Source organism: Triticum aestivum, chromosome 6D (genome assembly GCF_018294505.1).
Source record: "Triticum aestivum cultivar Chinese Spring chromosome 6D, IWGSC CS RefSeq v2.1, whole genome shotgun sequence".
NCBI lineage: Eukaryota > Viridiplantae > Streptophyta > Magnoliopsida > Poales > Poaceae > Triticum > Triticum aestivum.
Window position 1 is genome coordinate 155,711,962 of NC_057811.1, and position 24,345 is coordinate 155,736,306.

General features: G+C 46.2%; 1 pseudogene; it reads left to right on the forward strand.

Annotated features, from left to right (window-relative positions):
- Positions 1-2,549: 2,549 nt before the first annotated feature.
- LOC123142544 (uncharacterized) lies at positions 2,550-4,017 on the forward strand (annotated as a pseudogene).
- Positions 4,018-24,345: the final 20,328 nt, after the last annotated feature.

The following is a 24,345-nucleotide window of genomic DNA, read 5'->3' on the forward strand; positions in this document are numbered from 1 at the left end:
GTACCAAGCGCGAGGTGCTTGCTTGAGCCCGTATAGAGACCGGGACAGCAAACACACATGGCCAGCAAGAGATGCGTCGACGAAACCGGTGGGCTGCTCACAATAAACCTGCTCCTCAAGATGGCCGTGGAGGAAGGCGTTGGAGACATCCATCTGATGAACTGGCCAGCCTCGGGACACCACAACCTGGAGGACGGTGCGGATCGTGCCCGGTTTGACAACCGGTGCAAACGTCTTAGTGAAGTCAACTCCAGCGCGCTGTCGAAAACCACGAACCACCCAGCGAGCCTTGTAGCGCTCAAGTGTACCATCCGAGCGGGTCTTGTGGCGAAAGACCCACTTGCCGCTAATGACGTTGGCACGAGGAGGCCGGGGAACCAGTGTCCAAGTGCGGTTCCGCTGGAGAGCGTCGAACTCTTCCTGCATCGCGGCAAGCCAACGAGGATCACGAAGGGCTGCACGAGCTGACGCAGGAATAGGGGACGGCTCCGCGGTGGAGGCGGCGAGGAGGTACTCATCGCTCGACTACCGCAGACTCGGACGGTGAACGCCAGCTCGGGCCCGTGTGACGGGGCGAGACGGCAGCGCCGGGACGTCCGGTGAGGCAGGCGGCGAGACGGCCGGTGAAGCCGCCGGCGAGGCACCCGGCATGACAGCCGGCGACGAGGCGGCCCCCGAGGTGGCCGGTGAAGATACCGGCCATGCGGCGGCCGGCGAAGAGGCCGGTGTAGATACCGGCGATGCGGCGGCCGGCGAAGAGGCCGGCGACGCAACGGCCGGCGAAGCGGCGGCCGGCGAGGCGGGCGATGCCGAGGCCCCTAACGGAGTCGGCGAGGGCGACGTGGGGGCGTGAGGACCGCCGAAGCCCGGAGGCGGTCAAAGAACTGAGCGGGGTCGTCCACCTGACGGGGTCGCTAGAGGGCCGGCGGCGACGGGGCGACGGGAGGTACCTGCTGAAATGGAAACACCTTCTCATCAAAGTAAACGTGCCGGGAAGTGAATACACGATGTGAGACAGGATCGTAACAGCGGTATCCTTTGGTGTTAGGTGGGTAGCCGAGGAAGATGCAAGCGACGGAGCGAGGTGCAAGCTTATGAGGCGTAGTGGCAGCGATGCTAGGATAGCAGAGACAACCAAAGATGTGAAGGCCATCATAAGATGGGGCGCACCAAACAGGAGATGGTGAGGGGCATAGTTCCAGCGTGGGCGACACAGACGGATGTTGATGAGGAGGGTGGCGGTGGCAAGAGCCTCCGGCCAAAACCGGGGAGGCATGTTAGAGTGAAAGAGCAACGTGCGGATGCAATCGTTAAGAGTGCGAAGGATACGCTCGGCACGGCCATTTTGTTGGGACGTGTAGGGACAAGTGAGGCGGAAGATAGTGCCGTGAGAGGCTAGAAGGTTACGAACAGCGATGTTGTCAAACTCTTTTCCGTTGTCAGTTTGCAATGCAAGGATAGGACGACCGAACTGTGTGGTGACATAGGAATAAAAGGCGGTGAGTGTGGCAAGGGCATCGGACTTGCGACGAAGAGGAAATGTCCACACATAATGAGAGAAATCATCTATGATCACCAAATAGTATAGGTAGCCCGTATTCCTCGCAACCGGGGATGTCCAAACATCACTATGCAATAACTGAAACGGAAAAGTGGAAATAGTGGTAGAGGCGCTAAAGGGAAGACAAACATGCTTGCCAAGACGACAAGCCTCACAAGTATGGTCGTCGATCTTATTGCATGAGAATGAAAAACTCTGAAGAATTTGACGCAAAGTGGTGGGGTTCGGGTGTCCCAAACGAGCATGCCAAAGGTCGACACCTGCAGCGAGGGCGACTGGGATGGTGGAGGCGGTGGCGGAGGAGTGCACCGGATAGAGCTCGTCAGGACTATCACAACGGTGAAGGACCATCCGAGTACGGGCATCCTTCACAGAAAAACCGACATCATCAAATTCAACAGTAATGGGATTCTCACGAGCAAGACGACGAACAGAGACAAGGTTCGTAACTAAATCAGGAGAAACAAGAACATTAGACATGGTGACAGGCGTAGATGTGGAAGGAAACGAAGTACGACCAATATGTGTGATAGGTAGAGAGGAACCATTACCAACGGTGATGCGAGTAGGAGTACGAACCGGAGTGAAGGAGTTTAAGGTACCGGGATGAGATGTCATGTGGGCGGTGGCGCCCGAGTCCATGTACCAAGCGCCGCCGGTGCCGAAGGGGTTCGGTGATGAGGCCGAGTGCAGGGCAACCAAAGTTGTAGGGCCCCATGCCGGGGAGACCGGCAGTGAGGCGAAGCCGGCGTAGGGCTGAACCGAGGCGGGCGGAGCATGGCCGCCGGCCATCGGCGGGGCGGGCAGAGCCGCGGAGTCAGCACCGGTGGGCTGCTGCAGCACGTTGAAGTTGGCCGGATGGCCCGCCGGGAAAGCCGGCGGCGTGGTGTAGCCGCCGAGGGGCTGAACCAGGGCGGGCGGAGCGTGGCCGCCGGCCATTGGCGGTGCTAGCTGCATGTGCGTGAAGGGAGACGGCGCGCCCGCGTACATGGGGCCGAAGGAAGACGACGCGGCAGAAGACATTGCAGCGACGATGGCAGTGGCTGGGGCAGGAGGCGCGGCGGTGGCCAGGTAGGCGGCGACTAGATGGAGAGAGGGTATCGGAGCCAAGAGGTCTTGAGTTGAAGACCCGGCTGGCGCAATTAAATTGCAGCCCACTTTCGGTTCACGTTTAGGCCTGAGGGAGCCACACGTGAGGGGAAGTGTTGACGTATCATGTGATGTCTAGTCTCTTTCATAAGATCGGTCTTTTGGTTGCATTGGCTAGAGCATGCACTTCTACATGGTATCAGAGCAGGTCGGTCGACCTAACCCTAGCCGCCGCCGTCGCGCGTCCTCCGCGCCGCCGCCGCCACCCGCCGCCGTGCGCCCTCCGCGCCACCGCCACCGTCGTCGGTCGTCGCCGCCCCGCCCACCTCACGCCGCCGCCGTCGCCGCCGCACGCCTTCTGTGTCGCCGCCACCGCCGCCGGTTGCCGCTGCACTCTGCTCCCCGCTTCCGCAACCTCCTCCTTCGAACCCTAACCCTAGCCGCCGCCGCCGCGCCTCCCTCGCGCCGCCACCGCCGCAACTCTTCATGGCCGCCCTTCCCTACCCCCGCTCTGATACCATGTAGAATATGAAGTATAGGCTGTGCAAACACAATGCATTGATCGATGCACCAGGCACGTATATATGAGTACAGAGAGGGGCTACAACCTCAACTATACAAAGGAAACAGTAGGTGGGCTCAATACACAATATACACGTACACAATATACTCAACACTCACCACCCACCTCTATATATATGACACCATCCATTTTAATCTCCACATCCAAAGTTCTAACGAACTCGAAAGAAAAATCTCACTTTCCCACACTACACAACCACAAAGAAACCATGGGCGCGAAGGTTTCCAGCAGTTCCAACCACTGAGGCAGCCTGTCGGAGCAGGCACACCAGCCGGCGTCCATCAGGGTCATCGCCGCCGACGGCTCGCTGAAGGAGCTCCCGGCCAGCCCCCGAGTCACCGTCTCCGACGTTCTCGCCGGCAATGCCGCCTCCTTCTTCGTGTGCAACTCCGACGCGCTCTACTTCAACGAGCCCCCACCGGCGCTGGCCTCCGATGAGCTGCTCCGGCCGGGACAAATATACTTCCTGCTCCCGGCAGCGGTGCTCCGGCGGCCGCCCTCGAGTGCCGACATGGCCGCGCTGGCCGTGCGCGCGAGCGCAGCGATAGCGGGCGCCAAAAGGCCTGAGCGGCGCGGCGGCAAGAAGAACCTGCGCGTTGTGCCGGTGCGCGAGGAGGTGGAAGATTGCGAGGACGTCATGTTCAACGAGAAGCTTAACGAGCGGACCCTCGGGGAGTTCCCGGTGTCGCTGAGTCCGGTGAAGAAGAGCAACGGGAAGCTCGCCGCGTGATCGCGGCTGGGACTGAAGCGGGCTCTGAGCATCATACAGGAGGCTGCTGACTGACCGAAGCATTTCTCCAAGAGAAAGACAGCGCTTTTGATTTTCGTTCCTCCAATTTTTGGAACCATTCTTAATTCCTGAGGCCCAACGGTCTAAGCCTAAGTCAATAGTATTAAACTGATTTTTGTAGATTTAGGGGGGGGGAAGAGATTGTAAATATCTCCCGGTGGCAAAAGCTACCATGAATGCCAAAAACTTCTTGAGTTGTTACCTACTAATCTGCATGGTATTTTGTTTATTTGCGCAAAATCTGTATAGTATACTTTTTCTGCTTTACCTTGCTACGATGCAAGTACTGTAAATGTCTGACTGTCTCTGCATATGCTTTTTGACATGTGGAGGTACTCGTCTCACAAATTTACGATCGTGATGTATGCAAGTATCCACAATATAATGGTGCACTTCTTGTAGCCAAAGAATCCAACCGTTCTTACGGCATCCTTCTTTAAAATGAAGTAGTCATCGTAGGACTGCATGTCATTGTAGAGGCGATCGAAAACATTTTTTCGCATCCGAAATCGCCGGCGAAAATTATCAGTGAAAAAGGAATCGATGATAACTAATCGTCCATAAGCGTCAAATACCCATGCGCCATTTTCCAATTCAGTGGATGGCCCTTGATCGAAACCCTTGAAATTGAGAACATGCTCTCCGCCCCACTCGGCGTTTGCAAGCATCGCCTGCATCATCGTCGTTTCATCCGCGTAATCTTCCTCAATAGACGAGTCGCCGGATGACACAACATAGTGCTTGTATATGTACTTCATGTCCGAAACCATTGCTTCAAAGAGGAGACAAAAAATAGCACAGGCATTCCACCAAACACTTTTCGAAAGTGGTGGCCTATGTATGGGCCGATGATACCTGCGCGACGGGCCGACAAAAGGTGTAGACCAGCAAGGGGGATACAAATGGCATGGCGACTGGGTGTAGCCGTGGAGGTCGCGAAGGTCCGAAAAAAGGCTTGGCGAGCGGCTGGGGTGGTAGAGCTGCAATGTTGGCGAGGAAGAAAGAGAAAAGAATGAAGATGCGGGGCATGGGCGATGTTTTCGGTTGGCCGAACTCCCGCAAAACCCCCTAATTTGCTTCTGATTTGTGAAAAACGAACAAGTCAATTAGAGCATCTACAGCCGAACCTCTCAAAGCCGCCTCATACGCCTGGGCGGGCTGCCCGGTCACGTTTTTTTGATCCAGACGGACGCCTCAAACGGGCCTCAAACGACCAGACTGACCGGCACCCCCATATCTAGCCCAAATATGGGGCGGATGTGGGCACGTCCGGGGACGTTCGCCTGACAAGCCCGGCCCACAGCTGACCCCACGGATGTCCCACAAAAAACCCCATCGGTCTCGTCGGTCCTAAACCCTAGCTCACTCACTCTCCTCTCTCGCTCCGTCCTCTCCTCTGCCCTCACCGATTTTGATCGAATCTGACGCAATGTCGAGCTCCGGCATCCGCTCCGACGACGAGGTGGATCCGGAGTATGAGCTGCCCTCCGGATCATCTTGGAACGGTCCAAGGTGGAGACCGGGGGCAGCTCTGGATCTGTAGCCTCGCCGCAGCCGCCGCTTCCCCATCGGCGCATCTCGGATGCCGGTGCTGGCCCCTCACGGCCCATGGGCAGCTCCGACAGGAGGCCAGCGCAATCGGCGCCTCCCCCACACCATCCCTGCTGCTTCCCCATGCCGCCCCCTCGCCTCGCCGGCTGCTGCTCCCCCTCTTGGGGGTAGCGGTAGGTGCTTGTGCCCACCCTGCCGGCCTGGACGCGCACGCCAGAGTCAGAGGCGCGCGCCGCCCACCGCGAGGCAGCGGGCAAGGGAGAGGGAGGCTGTGCAGAGCTCTGTCCTCCACCGGCATAGGTTACCGGTGGAGCCCATTGAGGACCAGCGGCTCCTCGCGTGGGTCTACCGCCAGTCGCTTATGACGGCGCAGACGAATGCTCGGCGCCTCCGCAGGAAGAACGCCAAGATTTTTCGGCTTCGAGCAGTCCGAGCGGGAGGCGTTGGAGAAGGCGAAGGAGGCGGCTCGGCTGGCCAAGCTCAGGCGCCAGTAGAACTGGGCCGTCCAGCGCCTCAAGGGCCCCGTCATCGTCGACTCCTCCTCCTTCGACGAGCACAGTTCCTCCGATGACGAATCGGACGATCCTCCACCAGCCGCCGATGAGTACAGCTACGCCGGCGACCAGAAGGGGAAAGGGACGGCCCGGAAGTGGTGAAGTTGATTTTAATTTCAATTTTTAGATGTAGTATAAAGTTGTCCGTCGTTTATGTGAATTTTGGTGGATCTTTTGGTGAACTATTGTGCAATTTCTATGTCTGGAGCTGATCTACGTAGTTTCATCAATGTTGCATGATATAGTATGGATATAGGGGTTTGGATATGAGAGTCACGGATGTGAACGACGCAATTTGAGGAGTGCCCGGTCACTGTCCGCGGACGCATCTGTGCGCGTCCGCGGGCATTTGAGGGCCTGAATTTGTCAAGCCCGGTTGTAGATGCTCTTAGTTCATGGATCGATACGGGACGGCGTTAGATGGCAAACTGTGTGCAAACAACATATAATATAAACGTTTGTAGGCTATTTGAGGTCCACTTTGGATATGCCCCGATTGCAAGCGATCAAAACAATGCAAGCCACCCCCTAGCCTTTATAGTTCATGTCCACTGGCACACTGTTGATTGTTTTTTTTGGAAATGGAGGAGGACCCTCGGCCTCTGTATCTGGACGATACATGCAGCCACTTTATTAATTATTCATATATGACCTTACAAAGTCATACAACAGTAAGACTAAAGCCACCGTCTAGGCAACATCTGTTGCTACTCCTATCCAGTTGATGTAGGGATGCTGATAGTCTGGGCCTAATACCAAACAGACCTTGCAGCCAAACCAAACATCTAAGACCTGAGGTCCCAACCAGGATGCCTGCCGGGTATGGGGCACCCACCAGTCCGGCGCATTCCTCTAACAGGACACCTGCCGGGTATGAGGCCGCCGCAGCCACCTGCCACCAATCCATCTTCAGTGTTGTACTGCTACATCCACACTGTTGGTTGTAATCGTGCTACTTAATTGATGGAATTCCCTTTTATTTTAAAAACTTTATCTAACAAAACTTAGTTAAAAAATATTTTAATTAGGAACATAGTTTGATCTTCTGTTGTTGCACAGATTGAAGAGTAATGGATTTTATTAAATTGTGTATGCAGCACTCGAACACACAACCTCCTGATTAAGGAGCTCGCGTCCTGCCTCTAGCGCTCCCCTCCCCACGCCGCTCGCCACTCCGGCGTCGGCGTCCACCTTCCCTCGCTTGCCACTCCGGCAACGGCGGCCACCCCGCTCCTCTCCTCTCCGCCGGCTGCCTCCCCGGCCCTGGCGGCCTCTCTCCCGCCCCCGCGCACCCAGTCCGCCATGTCGTCCAACCCGCGTTCCGTCACCTCCTCCTTCCGTCGCGCCGGAGAGCAGCCCATCGTGTCCGGCCTCGGCCTCTCTTCCCGTTCCGAGGGCTCTGAGGCGCAGGGCCCGACTGGTCTGGAGGCCGGCGCTGGCGCCATGGCGACTGTGGCGGCTGGGTGATACGTCTCCAACGTATCTATAATTTATGAAGTATTCATGTTGTTTTATTATCATTCTTGGATGTTTTACAATCATTTTATAGCAACTTTATATCATTTTTGCGACTAACCTATTGACCCGGTGCCCAGTGTCAATTGCTGTTTTTTGCTTGTTTTTTACATTGCATGAAATCAATATCAAACGGAGTCCAAACACCACGAAACTTTTTGAAGATTTTGATGGACCAGAACACCTGATACATCTCCGTCGTATCTATAATTTTTTATTGTTCCATGCCAATATTATACAACTTTCATATACTTTTCGCAACTTTTTATACTATTTTCGGGACTAACATATTGATCCAGTGCCCAGTGCCAGTTCCTGTTTGTTGCATGTTTTTTTGTTTCGCAGAAAATCCATATCAACGGAGTCCAAACAGGATAAAAACTGACGGAGATTTTTTTGGAATATATGTGAATTTTGGGAAGTGGAATCAACGCGAGACGATGCCCGAGGGGGCCACGAAGCAGGGGGCGCGCCCCTGACCCTCGTGGACACCCCGTAAGGCGGTTGGAGCTCTTCTTTCGCCGCAAGAAAGCTAATATCCGTATAGAGATCGTGTCCAAAATTCAGCTCAATCGGATTTACGGATCTCCGATTATAAAAGAAACGGTGAAAGGGCAGAATTTAAAGCGCAGAAACAGAGAGAGACAGAGAGACAGATCCAATCTCAGAGGGGCTCTCGCCCCTCCCACGCCATGGAGACCATGGACCAGAGGGGAAACACTTCTCCCATCTAGGGAGAAGGTCAAGGAAGAAGAAGAAGGAGGAGGAGGGGGGCTCTCTCCCCCTCTCTCCCGGTGGCGCCGGAACGCCGCCGGGGCCATCATCATCACCACGATCTACACCAACACCTCCATCATCTTCACCAACATCTCCATCACCTTCCCACATCTATCTACAGCAGTCCACTCTCCCGCAACCCACTGTACCCTCTACTTGAACATGGTGCTTTATGCTTCATATTATTATCCAATGATGTGTTGCCATCCTATGATGTCTGAGTAGATTTTCGTTGTCCTATCGGTAATTGGTGAATTGCTATGATTTGTTTAATTTTCTTGTGGCTATGTTGCTTTCCTTTGGTGCCCATCATATGAGCGCGCGCGTGGATCACACCATAGGGTTAGTTGTATGTTGATGATACTATGTATTGGAGGGCAAGAGTGACAGAAGCTTCAACCTAGCATAGAAATTGATGCATACAGGATTGAAGGGGGACCAATATATCTTAATGCTATGGTTGGGTTTTACCTTAATGAACGTTAGTAGTTGCGGATGCTTGCTAATAGTTCCAACCATAAGTGCATAGAATTCCAAGTCAGGGATGACATGCTAGCAGTGGCCTCTCCCACATAAAACTTGTTATCGGTCTAGTAAAGTAGTCAATTGCTTAGGGACAATTTCGCAACTCCTACCACCACTTTTCCACACTCGCTATACTAACTTTATTGCTTCTTTATGTAAACAGCCCCTAGTTTTTATTTACGTGCTCTTTATATTCTTGCAAACCTATCCAACAACACCTACAAAGTACTTCTAGTTTCATACTTGTTTTCGGTAAAGCGAACGTTAAGCGTGCGTAGAGTTGTATCGGTGGTCGATAGAACTTGAGGGAATATTTGTTCTACCTTTAGCTCCTCGTTGGGTTCCACACTCTTACTTATCGAAAGAGGCTACAATTGATCCCCTACACTTGTGGGTTATCAAGACCTTTTTCTGGTGCCGTTGCCGGGGAGTTATAGCGTGGGGTGAATATTCTCGTGTGTGCTTCTTTGCTTTATCACTAAGTAATTTTTATTTGTTGTTCTAAGTTGTTCTCTATCTTTATTTATGGATATGGAACACGAAATACCAAAAAATTAGGTGTACCTGCTACTCATGGAGATGGGGAACCTCCTAAAACCCTCGATGCTGGTTATGTGAAAAATATTATGTACTACTTTGATAATCCTGAGAAAACCCCATTCAATTATGTAATGGGAGACACGTTGGATAAACGTGAATACTTTAGGGATTATCGCTTGACTCAAAAAGGGAAACTATTATGGGATCAAATTCATATGTTGCATTGGTATGCTCGGGAACTATGCTTGAGATATGACTATACCTGTTGCTCTAGGATGAAGGCTCCACACCTTCCCTTTTCATGCAAATTTAATGATGATAAAACCTTGGCTTCTTATGCTAATGGTATATATGATTACTATGATGTGGAACAAATAGAAGAATTCGTTGCTTGTATGGGTGCTTATGAAATTGAATCTTTGTTTAAAGAGGGTGAAAATCTTGATGATGCTGTTTACAGACCTGAAAATTTTGCTATACTTAAATAATGCTATGGGAATTATGAATTCAATTCCGATATTGATGATTTTATTGAGAGAGTCTCCGCTGTCCAAGAAGAGACTAATATTTTGCAGGAGTCTATGGAAGAAGGAATTGATGAAACTGTGGGCTCATTGGATGAAAAAGATGATGAGGAGAGCGAAGAACAAAAGGAGGAAGAGCGGATTAGCTACCCGTGCCCACCTTCTAATGAGAGTAAGCCTCCAACTCATACATTGTTTAATGTCCCTTCGTGCTTACTGAAGGATGATTGCTATGATAACTATTATGATCCCGTTGATTCTTTTGAAATATCCCTTTTTGATTATGCTTGCTATGCTTGTGGCCAAGATGCCAATATGAATTATGCTTATGGAGATGAACTAGCTATAGTTCCTTATGTTAAACATGAAATTGTTGCTATTGCACCCACGCATGATAGTCCTAGTATCTTTTTGAATTCTCCAAACTACACTATATCGGAGAAGTTTGCCCTTATTAAGGATTATATTGATGGGTTGCCTTTCACCGCTACACATGATGATTTTGATAGATATAATATGCATGTGATTTCTGCTCCTACTTGCAATTATTATGAGAGAGGAACTATATCTCCACCTCTCTATGTTTCCCACATGATAAAATTGCAAGAAACTGTTTATACTATGCATTGGCTTTTACTTTGTGTGCATGAATTGTTCTTTTATGACGTGCCGATGCATAGGAAGAGAGTTAGACTTCGTCATTACATGATATATGTTACTTTGTGCTCACTACTAAATCACAAATCATTGTTAATTAAAATTGTCTTTGATATACCTTGGGATCCGGGTGGATCCATTACTTGAGCACTATATGCCTAGCTTAATGGCTTTAAAGAAAGCGCTGCCAGGGAGACAACCCGGAAGTTTTAGAGAGTCATTTATTTCTGTTGAGTGCTTTCATATAGTTTAAAAACAAAATAAAAATAAAGAGGGGAACCCAAAACTTTTTCAAAAAGAAAAGCGAAAGTGAGAAAGACGAGCATTGTTAAAGTGGGAGCTAGCCTTGAACTTTGTTCATGCTCACGGAAACTTTGTGAATCTTGATTACAGAAACTTTTCAAAAAAAATAATTATCCCCTTGTACAATTCCATTGTATAATAAAAATAATGTGCCAAGGTTTGCCTTTAGGATGTTTTAGATTACTTGTTGGTTTGTGCGGTGCAGGACAGAAACTTTGGCTGTAGTGCGCGATTTTTCTTTTTTTACTGGAACGTCAAACGGTTCTGAAACTTTTTGCACTGTCTTTCTATACAAATTGTTTATTTGTCCTAATTTTGGTAGAATTGTTGGAGTACCAGAAGTTTGGTGAATGTTCAGATTACTACAGATTGTCCTGTTTAAGACAGATTCTGTTTTTGATGCATAGTTTGCTTGTTTTGATGAAACTATCGATTCCTATCAGTGGATTAAGCCATGGAAAAGTTATATTACAGTATCTATAATGCAAAAACAAAATATGAATTGGTTTGCAACAGCACTTAGAGTAGTGATTTTCTTTATTATACTAACGGATCTTACCGAGCTTTCTGTTGAGTTTTGTGTGGATGAAGTGTTCGAAGATCGAGGATGTCTCGATGTGAGGAGAAGAAGGAGAGGCAAGAGCTCAAGCTTGGGGATGCCCCGGAAGGCATCCCATCTTTCTTCAACAAATATCGGTATGTTTTCGGATTCGTTTTGTTCATGCGATATGTGCAAATCTTGGAGCGTCTTTTGCATTTAGTTTTCACTTTTCTTTTATGCACCATGATGGTATGAGATAGTCCTTGGTTGATTTATAGAATGCTCTTTGCACTTCACTTATATCTTTTGAGTATGGCTTTATAGAATGCTTCATGTGCTTCACTTATATCATTCGAAGTTTGGATTGCCTGTTTCTCTTCACATAGAAAACCGCCATTTGTAGAATGCTCTTTTGCTTCACTTATATTTGTTAGCGCGTGGGCATACCTTTAGTAGAAAGAATTAAACTCTCGTGCTTCACTTATATCTATTTAGAGAGATGACAGGAACTGGTCATTCACATGGTTAGTCATAAAATCCCACATAAAACTTGTAGACCACTGAATATGATATGTTTGATTCCTTGCAATAGTTTTGCGATATAAAGGTGGTGATATTAGAGTCGTGCTAGTTGAGTAATTGTGAAATTGAGAAATACTTGTGTTGAGGTTTGCAAGTCCCGTAGCATGCACGTATGGTAAACGTTGTGTGACAAATTTGAAGCATGGGGTGTTCTTTGATTGCTTTCCTTATGAGTGGCGGTCGGGGACGAGCGATGGTCTTTTCCTACCAATCTAGCCCCCTAGGGGCATGCGTAGTAGTACTTTGCTTCGAGGGCTAATAAACTTTTGCAATAAGTATATGAGTTCTTTATGACTAATGTGAGTCCATGGATTATACGCACTCTCACCCTTCCATCATTGCTAGCCTCTTCGGTACCGTGCATTGCCCTTTCTCACCTCGAGAGTTGGTGCAAACTTCGCCGGTGCATCCAAACCCTGTGATACGATACGCTCTGTCACACATAAGCCTCCTTATATCTTCCTCAAAACAGCCACCATACCTACCTATCATGGTATTTCCATAGCCATTCTGAGATATATTGCCATGCAACTTCCATCATCATCATATACATGACTTGAGTATTTATTGTCATATTGCTTTGCATGATCGTAAGATAGCTAGCATGATGTTTTCATGGATTGTCCCTTTTTTGATGTCATTGCTACGCTAGATCATTGCACATCCCGGTACACCGCCGGAGGCATTCATATAGAGTCATATCTTTGTTCTAGTATCGAGTTGTAATATTGAGTTGTAAGTAAATAAAAGTGTGATGATCATCATTATTAGAGCATTGCCCCAGTAAGGAAAGGATGATGGAGACTATGATTCCCCCACAAGTCGGGATGAGACTCCGGACTTTCAAAATAAATAAAAGAGGCCAAAGAAGCCCAAATAAAAAAAGGAGGCCAAAGAAGCCCACCAAAACAAAAAAAGAAAAAGAAAAAAAAGAAAAAAATGAGAGAAAAAGAGAGAAGGGGCAATGTTACTATCCTTTTACCACACCTGTGCTTCAGAGTAGCACCATGTTCTTCATATAGACAGTCTCTTGAGTTATCACTTTCATATACTAGTGGGAATTTTCATTATAGAACTTGGCTTGTATATTCCAACGATGGGCTTCCTCAAATGCCCTAGGTCTTCATGAGCAAGCAAGTTGGATGCACACCCACTTAGTTTCAGTTTGAGCTTTCATATACTTATATCTCTAGTGCATCCATTGCATGGCAATCCCTACTCCTCACATTGACATCAATTGATGGGCATCTCCATAGCCCGTTGATTAGCCGCGTTGATGTGAGACTTTCTCCTTTTTTGTCTTCTCACACAAACTTCCATCATCATATTTTATTTCACCCATAGTGCTATATCCATGGCTTGCGCTCATGTATTGCGTGAGGGTTGAAAAGGCTGAAGTGCGTTAAAAAGTATGAACCAATTGCTCGGCTTGTCATCGGGGTTGTGCATGATGGGAGCATTTTGTGTGACAAAAATGAAGCATGGTAAACTATATGATTTTGTAGGGATGAGCTTTCTTTGGCTATGTTATTTTGAGAGGACATAATTGCTTGGTTAGTATGCTTGAAGTATTATTGTCTTAATGTCAAATGATAGACTATTGGTTTGAATCACTCGTGTCTTAATATTCATGCCATGATTAGATTATGTGATCAAGATTATGCTAGGTAGCATTCCACATCAAAAATTATCTTTTTTATCATTTACCTACTCGAGGACGAGCAGGAATTAAGCTTGGGGATGCTGATACGTCTCCGTCGTATCTATAATTTTTTATTGTTCCATGCCAATATTATACAACTTTCATATACTTTTGGCAACTTTTTATACTATTTTTGGGACTAACATATTGATCCAATGCCCAGTGCCAGTTCCTGTTTGTTGCATGTTTTTTTGTTTCACAGAAAATCCATATCAACGGAGTCCAAATGGGATAAAAACTGACGGAGATTTTTTTTGGAATATATGTGAATTTTGCGAAGTGGAATCAACGCGAGACGATGCCCGAGGGGGCCACGAGGCAGGGGGCGCACCCCTGACCCTCGTGGACACCCTGTAAGGCGGTTGGAGCCCTTCTTTCGCCGCAAGAAAGCTAATATCCGGATAGAGATCATGTCCAAAATTCAGCCCAATCGGAGTTACGGATTTCCGATTATAAAAGAAACGGTGAAAGCGCAGAATCTAAAGCGCAGAAACAGAGAGAGACAGAGAGAAAGATCCAATCTCGGAGGGGCTCTCGCCCCTCCCACGCCATGGAGACCATGGACCAGAGGGGAAACCCTTCTCCCATCTAGGGAGAAGGTCAAGGAAGAAGAAGAAGGAGGGGGGCTCTCTCCCCCTCTCTCCCGGTGGCGCCGGAACGCCGCCGGGGCCATCATCATCACCGTGATCTACACCAACACCTCCATCATCTTCACCAACATCTCCATCACCTTCCCCCATCTATCTACAGTGGTCCACTCTCCCGCAACCCGCTGTACCCTCTACTTGAACATGGTGCTTTATGCTTCATATTATTATCCAATGATGTGTTGCCATCCTATGATGTCTGAGTAGATTTTCGTTGTCCTATCAGTAATTGGTGAATTGCTATGATTGGTTTAATTTGCTTGTGGTTATGTTGTTGTCCTTTGGTGCCCATCATAAGAGCGCGCGCGTGGATCACACCATAGGGTTAGTTGTATGTTGATAATACTATGTTTTGGAGGGCAAGAGTGACAGAAGCTTCAACCTAGCATAGAAATTGATGCATACGGGATTGAAGGGGGACCAATATATCTTAATGCTATGGTTGGGTTTTACCTTAATGAACGTTAGTAGTTGCGGATGCTTGCTAATACTTCCAACCATAAGTGCATAGAACTCCAAGTCAGGGATGACATGCTAGCAGTGGCCTCTCCCACATAAAACTTGCTATCGGTCTAGTAAAGTAGTCAATTGCTTAGGGACAATTTCGCAACTCCTACCACCACTTTTCAACACTCGCTATACTAACTTTATTGCTTCTTTATCTAAACAGCCCCTAGTTTTTATTTACGTGCTCTTTATATTCTTGCAAACCTATCCAACAACACCTACAAAGTACTTCTAGTTTCATACTTGTTTTCGGTAAAGCGAACGTTAAGCGTGCGTAGAGTTGTATCGGTGGTCGATAGAACTTGAGGGAATATTTGTTCTACCTTTAGCTCCTCGTTGGGTTCGACACTCTTACTTATCGAAAGAGGCTACAATTGATCCCCTATACTTGTGGGATATCAACACCCAGGATGGGCCAGAGCAGCACCTGGGGTGCCCCGAGGTGGGCACAACCCACCAGGGCGCGCCTGGCCCAGGCGCGCCTAGGTGGGTTGTGCCCACCTCGGTGGCCTCCTGCACCACCTGTTTACCCTATAAATTCACAAATATTCCAAAAACCCTGGGGTTTAACCTAGATCAGAAGTTCTGCCGCCACAAGCCTCTATAGCCACCGAAAACCAATATAGACCCCGTTCCGGCACCCTGCCGGAGAGGGGAATTATCTCGGTGGCCATCTTCATCATCCCGGCGGCCACCACGATGAGGAGGGAGTAGTCCACCCTCGGGGCTGAGGGTTTGTACTAGTAGCTATGTGTTTAATCTCTCTCTCTCTCTCTCTCTCTCGTGTTCTTGAGATGTCACGATGTTGATGTATCGCGGGCTTTGTTAATATAGTCGGATCATATGGTGTTTTCCCCTCTCTATCTTGTTGTGATGAATTGAGTTTTTCCCTTTGAGATTTCATTGTTATCGGATTGAATACTTTTATGGATTTGAGAACACTTGATATATGTCTTGCGATTGAATACTCGTGGTGACAATGGGGTATCGTATTGATTCACTTGATATATGTTTTGGCACTCAACTCGCGGATCCCAAGGTGACATTGGGGTAATCTATGCATAGGGGTTGATGCACGTTCTTGTCTTTGTTTCTCCGGTAGAAGTCTTGGGGCACTCTTTGAAGTTCTTAGTGTTGGATTGAGTATTATGAATATGAATTTTTTTGGTGTTATTTTAGTACGAACTCTAGGATAGATCGAACGGAAAGAATAGCTTTGTGTTATTTTAGTACGAACTCTTGAATAGATCGAACGGAAAGAATAGCTTTGAGGTGGTTTCGTACCCTACAAACAATTTATTAGCATTGTTGGGAGATTGCACTAGCGAAAGTACGGACCCTAGGCCTCATTTTCAAGCATTGCAATACCGTCTTTGTGCCCGTTTACTATTTGCTACCTTGTTGTTTTTATTTATTCAGATTATAAAAATATATTTATATCATCCATGTTACACTTTTATCACCATCTCTTCACCGAACTAGTGCACCAATACAATTTTCTATTGTATTGGGTGTGTTGGGGACATAAGAGATTTCTTGTATTTGGTTGCTGGGTCGTTTGAGAGAGACTATCTTCATCCTATGCCTCCCACGGATTGACACCTTAGGTCATCCACTTGAGGGAAAATTGCTACTGTCCTACAAAACTCTACGCTTGGAGGCCCAACACATATCTACAAGAATCAAGTTGCATAGTAGACATCAAGCTCTTTTCTGGCGCCGTTGCCGGGGAGGTGAGTGCTTGAAGGTATATATTTATATCTTGGAATCGAATCTTTTAGTTTCTTGTTTTATCACTAGTTTGGTTTATAAAAAGAAAACTACAAAAAATGGAATTGAGGTTGCATCATATTAGTGGTCATCTTTATAATATCTTTCTTGAAAATGATGGATCAGAAAATTGTGCTCAGTTGCTAGAAGAAGAAGTCAATAAAATGCTTGGCACAAAATATTTGAATGATGAGCATGCTTGCAATGTTGTTAGTGTGAATTATTTGAATATCCTAAATGCTAATGATGATTTTACAAGTCATGACAAAAAATGTTTCTTATAAGCATGTCACTTTTTGTGAAGTTAATTGGGAGTGCCTTTGCACACCAAAAAGGGAAGATAGATTTTGCAAGAAGCATAAATATTTAGAAACGGAAAATTTGCAAGAGAGGCTAGATGATTGTGCTGAAAGATCTAATTTTTTGGTCATCCTTGTGAACTTTGCAATGAATGTGGTCATTTAAATCTCCAATGCAATTTCTTTCATGATCAAATTGTGTCCAAAAATTGTGATAACTTGATTACCCTCGAGCATCATAGAGAGCTTAGTCTTCTTTTGGGGTATGAAAAAATGAAACGTATAACTAAGGGTATTCCAAAATTTAATCTCGAGAGATTTCTTGATTTTGATCTAGAGGAAATTTATATGTTTTGTGAGGTAAATTGCATTGAGAATCCTTATATTGCCAACAATCTAAAGTCAAGAAAAAAATAGAATATGAAGAGAATACTGATGAAAGGGAAAATATTTCCCAATACCCTCCTAGTGTTTATTATGATGAATCAGGTAACGAAGAGGAGCTTCCTATCCAACCAATCTCATCAATAAGAAGCTTGAAAAGATTAATTAAACCCACACATGATGTGGTGAAGAAGAAGAAAAGAAGAAAGAATAGAGGTAAAAAGGTATCTCTCCCAAATAATGTTTCTCCTATTATTGTTGTGCCTCATGAAAATGAATCAAAAATAATTGTGGAAGATGATGCACTTGATGATGATTTTGTTATGCCTATTGCTTGTTGTGATGATTATGATTTGGAAGATAATGATACTTCTTATAATCTTGGAAATCTTTTTGGCACCAACTTGGGAAATTATGGTGATAGCAATTGTTATACCATTGGTGCTATTCATACTATTAATGATGAGAATGATTATGCTTATGATATGTCAAGCCAAAAGATTGGGGATTCTATGTTTGATGGGAATGACATGTTTGAGAATTTGTTTGCTGCAATTAATGTTTGTCCCAAGCTTGGGGATGTTATGCTTAATGAAGAAGATGTTTTAGTCCCCTTACTTTTAATGATCAAATTTGCTATGATGATTGCATGCCTCCTACTTATGTGATTATTGTGATGGTACTTATGTTATGAAAAGTAGTGATAATTATTTTCATAATTTTGAATATCCTTTTACTGAACATTACTCTGTTAATGTGGGAACAATTTTTAGTATTCAAGTTTCATATGATACTCCCACTATTGTGAATGAGAATAAAATTGCTTATGTGGAGAGTAATAAATTTTCTATGCTTGTGGATCATGAAAGGAATGCTTCATGTAATGGTTATATTGATGAATCTATTCATGATGCTACTGAAAATTATTATGAGAGAGGAACTTATGATGCATGATGTTCTCTTTATGTTTCAATTCTTTACGTTTATACGAGCATCATTGAAATCATCATGTCTAGCTTAAAAGGCATTAAAGAAAACCGCTTGTTGGGAGACAACCCAAAACTTTTACCTACAGTTTTTGTGTGTTCACATGATTATGCTACTGTATTAATCATGTTTTATTGCTTTTGTTTCAATAAAGTGCCAAGTAAAGCCTTTGGGATCATGTTGGGTGATAGTTGATTTGACCCTGCTGAAAAACAGAAACTTTTGCGCTCACGAAAATTATTCTCATTTTTAACAGAAGAGTGCTATTGAGTTGAATCTTTTTGAAGAAGTTTAATATACAAATTTCTCACGTGGTCATATGTTTTCATAATTTTTGGAGTAGCAGAAGTGTGGTGGTTATCCAGATCATTACAGACTGTTCTGTTTTTGACAGATTCTGTTTTCAATGCATAGTTTGCTTGCTTTCTAGTTTCTATGGCTTATATTGCTCAATATAAATTGTGGAAATGATATGATAAAGTAGGCATTGTGTGAGAACAATTAGGAATCTTGTCTTTGACAGTACCAAAAGTGGAATGGTTTGCTCTTTATTATACTAACCTATCTCACAAAGTTCCGTTAAGTTTTATGTGATTGAAGTTTTCAAGTTTTGGGTGAGATGTCGATATGAGGAGAATAAGGAGTGACAATTGGGGATGCCCAAGGCACCCCAAGTTAATATCCAAGGAATATCCAAGCAACTAAGCTTGGGGATGCCCCGGAAGGCATCCCCTCATTCGTCGAGCTATGTTTTCATTCGTCACATGATATGTGTTTTGCTTGGAGCATCAATTTATTTTGTTAGTATTTGCTTGCTGTTATTTATAATAATGTTTTGCATCTTTTATTTCAATAAAAGTGGCATTGATAGCCTTTGCCATGCTTATCTTGCAAGTATACATGTTGCTGTTTGAAAACAGAAAGTTTACCGTTGTTGCAAAAATTCCCTAGAAAAGTCAGAGTGTGATAAAATGTTGAAACTTTTTGCATAATAAGCTCTGATAAATTTTCTACAGTGTGGTAGAGTCTCATAATGTTTGGAGTTGAATAATTATTGATACTCTTGCATTCTTTACAGACTGTACTGTTTTGGCAGATTGCTGTTATGTTTGCATTGTTTGCATATGTTTGCTTGTTTAGTGATTCTATTTGAGGATAGGAGTACTAAATATGCAGAGGCATTTAGTATGTAATGTTGAATAATAATTTAGTGATTTGCTACAGTAGAGAATGGTAAAGTTTTTGCATTGGTTTATACTAACTTATCTCACGAATTCTTGTTGAGTTTTGTGTGGATGAAGCTTTTGAGATTTAGGAAACCGTGATATGAGAGGAATTAAGGGGACACAAAAGCTCAAGCTTGGGGATGCCCAAGGCACCCCAAGAAAATATTTCAAGAAGTCTCAAGCATCTAAGCTTGGGGATGCCCCGGTAGGCATCCCACCTTTCTTCTTCAACAATTATCGGTTGAGCCTAAGTTTTTTGCTTCTTCACATGATGTGTGCTTTCCTTGAAATGTCATTTTGTTTTGTTTTTGCTTGCTATTTTAATAAAATACCTAGATCTGGAAGTTTTTAAATAAGATAGAGTCCTCACATAGCTATATATTTACTTAACTACTCGCATGATCTTCACTTATATCTTTTGTAGTAGTTTGTCATTTACTCTTGTGCTTCACTTATATCCTATGAATAAATTGTTGAATAAATTGAATGTCATAAAGTTGAAATCATATCATACCTAGTGGTAGCTTCACATTGGGTTTAGAAAGTGAAATCATTTGAGGCTTGACAATCACAATATTGGTCATACAAGCAATTCACGAATAATTGGTATAAGGAAGAGAACTTTCACATGCAAATACACTATCGTGGAAATCTTTTATGATTGTGAGCCCCCATCAAAATATTATATGCCAAAAATTGTTGACGTTGGACAAGGAAGACAACGTAATGATTTATGTTTGCTCATATTCACATAGAAGTCATATTGTCATAGATCCTTCAACATGTGGTGCTTGCCCCCCATCTTTGCTAGCCAAAAATTCCGCACCAAGTAGAGATACTACTTGTGCATCCAAAAACCCTTAAACCCAAATCTTATTTTCAAGAGTCCACTATATCTACCTATATGTGGTATTCTTTTGCCGTTCTAAGCAAATTTGTATGTGCCATCTCTAATATTCAAAATAAATTTCTCTTTTGTGTGCTCGTACCGCTCGCGAGGCGGTGAGGGGTGGCCAATATTTTCCATGCTAGATGTGTTATTCTCACGATGAGTGTTTATTCACTTGTCATTGCACGAGAGTAAGGCAAAGGTATTAGGGATGCCTAGTCCCGAAATGAAAAATGAATTTACTTTATGTTGTCAAATAATAAATTCCTTGGAAAGTGTTGGTATGGAGGGCACCCGTGGATACAGTTAGCCATGGAAAGTGAAAGTATGGTGGAAATAGGAATAAACTTTATTTTCTGTTTGGGAACCGCCTATGATATATCTAGCATGGAAAGTGTCCGGTTGAAACGTTTTGCTCATGTGTACAAGGTGAGAGTTAGCAATCATAGAAGACTATATGATGGTTGAGTATGTGGGGCTCTTACTTAAACTCTGTTGAATAAGTTGAATTGCAATTGCTTGGTGACTGAGAACATAGGTTGTTGGGTTTCAAGAGAGTTCATTGTTTGAACCTTAACATGTGAATTGGTTGCCACTACAACATGAGAAGTTTTATAAGAAAGAATTGTTGTTATGATACTAGGAAAAGTGACTAACATTGTCATTGATCAAACTTGTGCACTTTGCTAGCATTCACACTTCATAAATTATTTCTTTTATCATTTACCTACTCGAGACGAGTAGGAATTAAGCTTGGGGATGCTGATACGTCTCCAACGTATCTATAATTTCTGAAGTATTCATGCTGTTTTATTATCATTCTTGGATGTTTTACAATCATTTTATAGCAACTTTATATCATTTTTGGGACTAACCTATTGACACAGTGCCCAGTGCCAGTTGCTGTTTTTTGCTTGTTTTTTATATCGCAGGAAATCAATATCAAACGGAGTCCAGGCACCACGAAACTTTTTGGAGATTTTTTATGGACCAGAACACCCAGGATGGGCCAGAGCAGCACCTGGGGGTGCCCCGGGTGGGATGTGCCCACCTCGGTGGCCTCCCGCACCCCCTCTTTACCCTATAAATCCACAAATATTCAAAAAAAACCCTGGGGGTTAACCTAGATCAGAAGTTCCGCCGCCACAGGCCTCTATAGCCACCAAAAACCAATCTAGACCTCGTTCCGGCACCCTGCCGGAGGGGGGAATTATCCCGGTGGCCATCTTCATCATCCCGGTGGCCACCACAATGCGGAGGGAGTAGTCCAACCTCGGGGCTGAGGGTTTTTACCAGTAGCTATGTGTTTAATCTCTCTCTCTCGTGTTCTTGAGATGTCACGATGTTGATGTATCGCGGGCTTTGTTAATATAGTCGGATCATATGGTGTTTTCCCCTCTCTATCTTGTTGTGATGAATTGAGTTTTTCCCTTTGAGATTTCGTTGTTATCGGATTGAATACTTTTATGGATTTGAGAACACTTGATACATGTCTTGCAATTGAATACTCGTGGTGACAATGGGGTATCGTATTGATTCACTTGATATATGTTTTGGCACTCAACTCACGGATTCCCGAGGTGACATTGGGGTAATCTATGCATAGGGGTTGATGCACGTTCTTGTCTTTGTTTCTCCGGTAGAAGTCTTGGGGAACTCTTTGAAGTTCTTAGTGTTGGATTGAGTATTATGAATATGAATTTGTTTTGGTGTTATTTTAGTACGAACTCTAGGATAGATCGAACGGAAAGAATAGCTTTGTGTTATTTTAGTACGAACTCTTTAATAGATCGAACGGAAAGAATAGCTTTGAGGTGGTTTCGTACCCTACAAACAATTTATTCTTATGTTCTCCGCTAGATAGGAACTTTGGAGTGATTCTTCATCGCACTTTGAGGGATGGTTATATGATCCAATTATATTAGCATTGTTGGGAGATTGCACAAGCGAAAGTGCGGACCCTAGGCCTCATTCAAGCATTGCAATACCGTTTTTGTGCCCGTTTACTATTTGCTACCTTGCTGTTTTTATTTATTCAGATTATAAAAATACATTTCTATCATCCATATTACACTTTTATCACCATCTCTTCGCCGAACTAGTGCACCAATACAATTTGCCATTGTATTGGGTGTGTTGGGGACACAAGAGATTTCTTGTATTTGGTTGCAGGGTCATTTGAGAGAGACTATCTTCATCCTATGCCTCCCGCGGATTGATAAACCTTAGGTCATCCACTTGAGGGAAAATTGCTACTGTCCTACAAAACTCTGCGCTTGGAGGCCCCACACATGTCTACAAGAATCAAGTTGCATAGTAGACATCACTGGGGCTCCGGAGTGGATGCGCCCCCACCCGTCCAGGAAGGAGATGTGGAGGCACCGCTTGGCCGATGGCTCAGGCCCTTCGCGCGTCGCCCCTCCTGCCAGGGCGCGCCGTGAGGTCTCGCCGGAGATGGTGGGACTCTGCTTCAAGTGCTTCGAGGAGGGCCACTTCAAGTCGGACTGCACCAACCAAGTCGACTGCTTCCGCTGCAAGCTCCCCGGCCACGAGTCCAAGGATTGCAAGAGACCTCGGAGCCCTTCGCCAGTGGAGGATCTCAAACGCTCTGCGGCGGCAAAAGTAGCGCACCTTGACCAGCCGCCCCGCCCCGCCGGCGCCACAGGAAGAGCCCCCCCCCCCCCCCGCCTCCTCCCCCGTCGCCCTCCCTCGCCTTGCCCGCGGTCTAGCCGCGTCTCTTCGTCCCTCATCTCGAATCTTCAGGACCTGACCAGTTCAGCGCGGGCGAGCTCTGCGTCGTCCGCCGCTCATAGAGCATGGGGGACTTGAAGCGGAGACTCTAGTTCGCCATGGTGGCCTACTCGGGCGGGGCACGGCATGACATCTCCTCGGAGTTCGTGGTGCAGGCGCTGGGTGGGGTGGCTGGCATCGATCAAGAGTAGCTCTCCTTCCACTGCTATCGGCCGGAGGACTTTCTGGTCGTCTTCGTGCGGCAAGAGCACCGCAACATTGTGGCGGCCCGGCCGTTTATCGAGTTCCAAGGTGTGCGGCTCAACTTCCGCCAATGGAATCGCCAAGCCCAAGCTGTTCACTCCGTTCTCAACTTCAAAGTCTCGCTCGTCCTAGAGGGGATACCGCCGCATGCTTGGGATCGAGAGGTCATCGAGGATTTGCTGGGCTCCTCATGCCTGGTGGATGTAGTGGCGCCGGAGACGTGCTCGTGCCATGACCTATCTGCGTTCAAGCTCTCTGCTTGGACGGCGGACCCCGAGGCCATCCCCTCTCTCCGTTGGCTGGCCATCCCTAAGCCGGGCATGATCGCACCTCTGAGGGAGCCGGCGCTGCTCCAGTACAAGGTCCTAATCCACCTGGATTCCATCACAGACTTCTCCGATCGCGACGAGCCTCTGATCTTGGGGGTCTCGTCAGACAGCGGCCAGAGCGGGTTGCCGTCGGACGGCAGGATCAGCGAGAGTGGTGGTGCGGCGCCCGCGCCTTCGCCGCACCGATTGCCATGGAGGTTTGGTTATCGTGATGCCAGAGGCACCGCCGGAGTTGGTGCTCAGCCTAGTGCGCGCGGCGGCGCGAGCTCGCCGGCGCGGTCTCAGTCAGGAGCCGATTGGCACATCCCGCCAATGGCAGAGAGGGAGTTTGTGTCAGCAGTGGGGCCTGCGCTGGCAGTCAGAGACAGGCTATCTGTCAGAATTTCAACTTTTGACCGCCTGAGGGACCCACAGGAGCTTCGAGAAGGCGTTCAAATGAAGAGGAAAGGACTGGGATTGTGGTGGGACCTGAGTTGCAATGTGTGGTTGTGTCGCGGGTTGGGATTACTCAGGATCCTA